Source organism: Rutidosis leptorrhynchoides, chromosome 5 (genome assembly GCF_046630445.1).
Source record: "Rutidosis leptorrhynchoides isolate AG116_Rl617_1_P2 chromosome 5, CSIRO_AGI_Rlap_v1, whole genome shotgun sequence".
NCBI classification, from domain to species: Eukaryota; Viridiplantae; Streptophyta; class Magnoliopsida; order Asterales; family Asteraceae; genus Rutidosis; species Rutidosis leptorrhynchoides.
The window spans coordinates 95,512,916-95,518,353 of NC_092337.1; the positions used below are offsets into that span (position 1 = coordinate 95,512,916).

The 5,438-nt window shown below is 35.9% G+C and overlaps 1 non-coding gene across 1 annotated transcript; it reads left to right on the plus strand.

Annotated features, from left to right (window-relative positions):
- Positions 1–4,908: 4,908 nt before the first annotated feature.
- Positions 4,909–5,015, plus strand: LOC139850992 (small nucleolar RNA R71). The gene has a single exon (XR_011760360.1). It is a non-coding gene; the product is annotated as a small nucleolar RNA R71 (small nucleolar RNA).
- The last annotated feature ends 423 nt before the right edge of the window (positions 5,016–5,438 follow it).

Consider the following 5,438-nt stretch of genomic DNA (forward strand, 5'->3'; position numbering starts at 1 on the left):
AGCTATACAGGGTTGAGGTTGATTCCAAAATATATATAGTTTGAGTTGTGATCAATACTGAGATACGTATACACTGGGTCGTGGATTGATTCAAGATAATATTTATCGATTTATTTCTGTACATCTAACTGTGGACAACTAGTTGTAGGTTACTAACGAGGACAGCTGACTTAATAAACTTAAAACATCAAAATATATTAAAAGTGTTGTAAATATATTTTGAACATACTTTGATATATATGTATATATTGTTATAGGTTCGTGAATCAACCAGTGGCCAAGTCTTACTTCCCGACGAAGTAAAAATCTGTGAAAGTGAGTTATAGTTCCACTTTTAAAATCTAATATTTTTGGGATGAGAATACATGCAGGTTTTATAAATGATTTACAAAATAGACACAAGTACGTGAAACTACATTCTATGGTTGAATTATCGAAATCGAATATGCCCCTTTTTATTAAGTCTGGTAATCTAAGAATTAGGGAACAGACACTCTAATTGACGCGAATTCTAAAGATAGATCTATTGGGCCTAACAAACCCCATCCAAAGTACCGGATGCTTTAGTACTTCGAAATTTATATCATATCTGAAGGGTGTCCCGGAATGATGGGGATATTCTTATATATGCATCTTGTTAATGTCGGTTACCATGTGTTCACCATATGAATGATTTTTATCTCTATGTATGGGATGTGTATTGAAATATGAAATCTTGTGGTCTATTGTTACGATTTGATATATATAGGTTAAACCTATAACTCACCAACATTTTTGTTGACGTTTAAAGCATGTTTATTCTCAGGTGAATACTAAGAGCTTCCGCTGTTGCATACTAAAATAAGGATAAGATTTGGAGTCCTTGTTTGTATGATATTGTGTAAAAACTGCATTCAAGAAACTGATTTCGATGTAACATATTTGTATTGTAAACCATTATGTAATGGTCGTGTGTAAACAGGATATTTTAGATTATCATTATTTGATAATCTACGTAAAGCTTTTTAAACCTTTATTTATGAAATAAAGGTTATGGTTTGTTTTAAAAATGAATGCAGTCTTTGAAAAACGTCTCATATAGAGGTCAAAACCTCGCAACGAAATCAATTAATATGGAACGTTTTTAATCAATAAGAACGGGACATTTCAGTATACACATCAACGAATAACTTGATCTGCTCCTATACGAAAGAGATTAGGGTTTTCCTAGAAGTAAAATTTCAGATTAGAAAAAAATTTCTTCTTTTGCTGATAAGTTTGATTTTTAACAAGAATTCCTGCGGCTAGATAATTGGCAAAGTCTGCAAACCATGGAATTTCTTCTTCCATTTTAATTTTCATAAGGAACTCGTCTGGAAAAGTATCGTGAATAGTAGATTCGTCGAGTGTTTCTAAGTTAGGATTTTCAAGACGGGACAAGTGATCTGCAGCGAGATTTTCAGCACCCTTTTATCCTTGATTTCAATGTCGAATTCTTGTAGGAGAAGAATCCAATGAATTAGTCTAGGCTTAGCATCTTGCTTTTTGAATAAGTACTTTAGGGTTGAATGATCGGTATAAACAATTGTTTTAGATAACACTAGGTAAGATCTAAACTTATCGAAACCAAAAACTACTGCAAGAAGCTCCTTCTCAGTAGTTGTGAAATTCAACTGAGCTCTTGTAAGTGTTTTACTTGCATAGTATATTGGTTGAAATTTGTTATCTTGACGTTGACCTAAAACAGCTCCCAGCGCAAAATCACTAGCATCACACATTAGCTCGAAAGGTTTGGACCAGTCGGGTGATACCATAATAAGTGCATTTGTAAGTTTCACTTTCAGAATGGAGAAAGCATTTACACACTCGTCGTTGAAATCGAATGTACTGTCTTTCTCAAGAAGTTTAGTTATAGGTCGAGCGATTTTGGAAAAATCCTTTATGAATCGTCGATAGAATCCCGCATGACCATGGAAACTATGAATTCCTTTAACATTGGTTGGAGTAGGAAGTTTTGAAATGACGTCTATCTTAGCTTTGTCTACTTTCATTCCAGCTCGAGAAATCTTATGTCCTAAAACAATGCCTTCCTTCACCATGAAGTGGCATTTCTCCCAGTTTAAAACAAGATTTGATTCTTCACAACGAATTAGCATTCGTTCAAGGTTTGAGAGACATGAGTTGAAGGAGTCTCCAAAAACAGAGAAATCGTCCATAAAGACTTCTATACTTTCTTCAATCATGTCATGAAAAATTGCCATCATACACCTTTGGAAGGTGCCTGGTGCATTACATAATTCGAATGGCATTCGTCGGTACGCAAAAGTACCAAATGGACAAGTAAAAGTGGTCTTGTCTTGGTCTTTTGGATCAATTGGAATTTGAAAATAACCGGAGAATCCATTAAGGAAACAGTAGTAATCTTTTCCCGCCAAACGTTCTAGCATTTGGTCGATAAATGGTAGCGGGAAATGATCTTTCCTTGTAGTGTCGTTTAGACGACGATAGTCTATACAGACTCTCCACCCAGTGACTGTTTTTGTAGGAACGAGTTCGTTTTTATCATTTAGAATAACAGTCGTACCTCCTTTCTTGGGTACTACTTGTACAGGACTTACCCACGGGCTATCGGATATAGGGTAAATTAACCCGGCGTCAAGTAATTTGATAACCTCCTTTTTGACAACTTCTTTCATGTTAGGGTTTAACCTCCGTTGCCTTTGTACCACGGGTTTAAAATCTTCTTCCATTAGAATTTTGTGAGTACAATAAGCAGGGTTAATCCCTGGAATATCAGTTATTTTCCACGCAATTACCTTTTTGTGGGTTTTTAAAATAGACATTAACCTAACCTTTTCGTCATCGGAAAGTTTTGATGAAATTATGACGGGTAATTGTGACGTTCCTTGGAGATAAGCGTACTCCAAATGTTCCGAGAGTTCTTTAAGTTCCAAGGTGGGTGGTTCTTCCAAGGAAGATTTTATCCGGAACCTGTTACCATTGGTAATTTCTTCAAAAGGTTCATCTTCCCCTGGAATTTCTTCTTCTATGTATTCTTCATCAGTGACTACCTTCAACAGCTTGTTTAACTCTATATCGACATCAAAATCTTCACCTTCACCTATCGGGGTGAAATCTAAGGTGTCGACATTTAATAGTTCTTGTAGTTCTTCCTCAATACAACAATCAACAATGTCTATTTGGAAACATTCGTCATCAGGAGACATAGGGTGTTTCATAGCCTTATCTATGTTCAATATAATTCTATCCTCCCCCACACCTAAGCTGAGATTTTTCTCTTTTACGCGCACAATTGCGTCCGCAGTATTTAGAAAGGGATGCCCTAGAATTAGGGGAACCTTACTATCTTCTTCCATTTCAAGAACAACGAAATCAGCAGGAAATATTAAGTGATTTACTTTAACCGGTAGGTTTTTAGCAATGCCAATAGGATAGTTGTAAGTTCTATCAGCTAATCGTATACACATTCTAGTTGGTTTTAAATCACCTAAGTTCAATTTTAAGTACAGGGAGTGAGGCATAAGGTTAATACTCGCTCCTAAATCAGCTAATGCATCGTACATTACTGAATATCCCATTAGACAAGGAATGATGAAACTTCCAGGATCTCCAAGTTTTGGTGGCACATTTTGCTTTTGCAAAATTGCTGAGCATTCTTCATTAAGGAATATGGTTGAAACTTCTGCATATTTTCCTTTGTCTGCTATAAGATCTTTGATAAACCTTCCATAATTCGGCATACTCGCAAGAACATCTACAAGCGGTACATTTATACAAATTTGCTTAATCATGTCAGCAAACTTGTTGTATTGTGCTTGTAATTTATCTTTCTTCAAACGTTGCGGATATGGAATTGGAGGTTTGTATACCTTCAATGGTGGTTGATTTTGAGTCTTTGGTGCACTTGTGGTTGGCATCGTATTTTCTTCCACCACAGGTTCGTTTTCTTGTGAAACATGAATAGGAGTAAGAGGCTTTGGAATCTTTGGGTTAATGGTTAACCCAGTTCGTGTAGTGATTGAATTAACTTGTGAAATATTACTTAAATTTTGAGTTTCCTTACCCTTAGGGTTTGGTTGCGTGTTGGATGGTAAAGTTCCCGATTGCCTTTCAGCAAGCAATTTAGATATTCTTCTCATATCTCTTTCAAGGTTTTGAATTGACGCTTGATGATTCCTTTGGACTTGCTCGTTTTCCATTTGGGATTGATGTAATTGTCTCTTCACTTGCTCATTCATTTCTGATTGACTTTTGACAAAATTCATCATAACTTCTTCAAAGTTAGATTTCTTCTCTACTGGTTGCGTGTTATGATTTTGTTGTTGATATGGTAATTGAGGTAACGGTTGTTGTTAAAAATTTTGTTGAGGTGGAAATGGAGGTTGGTTTCTATTGAAAAAGCCAGGTGGTCCATTTCTTTGAAAAGCAACATTCTTCGGGTTTTGATATCCTGGGTTTGCAGGTTGATAATTAGAATTTCCTCCTTGAAAATTTCCTTGTCTTTGATTGGCCAGAAAATTAACTTGTGCTACTGAGTTCATTGGCCGATCATTGATATCACAATCTTTTGTGAAATGTGGTTGTCCACAGATTTCACATCCTACTTGTAATGCTAAAACTGTTGAATTTAGTTTCTCTATTTCTCTTCCAAACTTTTTGAATTGATTCGACAGTGAAGCTATGGTTGTATTATTGTCTTCATTTTCTTCAAGGCTTGCCACCGTCCTTCTAGGTAGTTGATCTCTAGACGGTGTCCATTCAAAAGTATGAACTGACATGTCTTCTAACATGTCATACGCTTGATTTGGTGATTTGTACATAAAAACTCCTCCAGCGGAGGAATCTAATATACCACGAGTATGTTCATCAATACCACGATAAAAAGTTTGAACTATTTGCCCTTTTTGCAATCCGTGTTGCGGACAATTTCGTAACATTCTTTTTAATCTTTCCCATGCATCATAAAGAGTTTCATCTGAATTTTAGTTAAAAGTGGTGATTTCAGTTCTAAGTCTTTCGGCTTTTGCCGGTGGGAAAAATCGGGTAATGAATTTTTCTCTTAATTCGTTAAAAGTTGTGATAGAATCAGGTTTTGATGCTTTCAACCATGCTTTTGCGTCTCCGATTAACGAGTACGGAAAAGTTCTTAACTTAAATGCATCTGAAGAAACATCTTTGTTTTTGTACAGTTCACATAAATCTTCAAAAGCTTCTAAATGTTCTATCGGATTATTATTAAGTCTTCCGTCGAATTGGTTTTCACGAACCATGTGCATAAACTGCCCCTTGACTTCACAGTTTTCAGCCTCAATTTCAGGTCTTCTTATAGGTGCAAGTGTGAGAGGGGGAACAGTTTGTCTGGTATTCCACATCGGTAGATCATTTGGATCAGGTGTTACTTCAGCCATTTCTTCTTTAATGACGATGGTTTCAGGTTC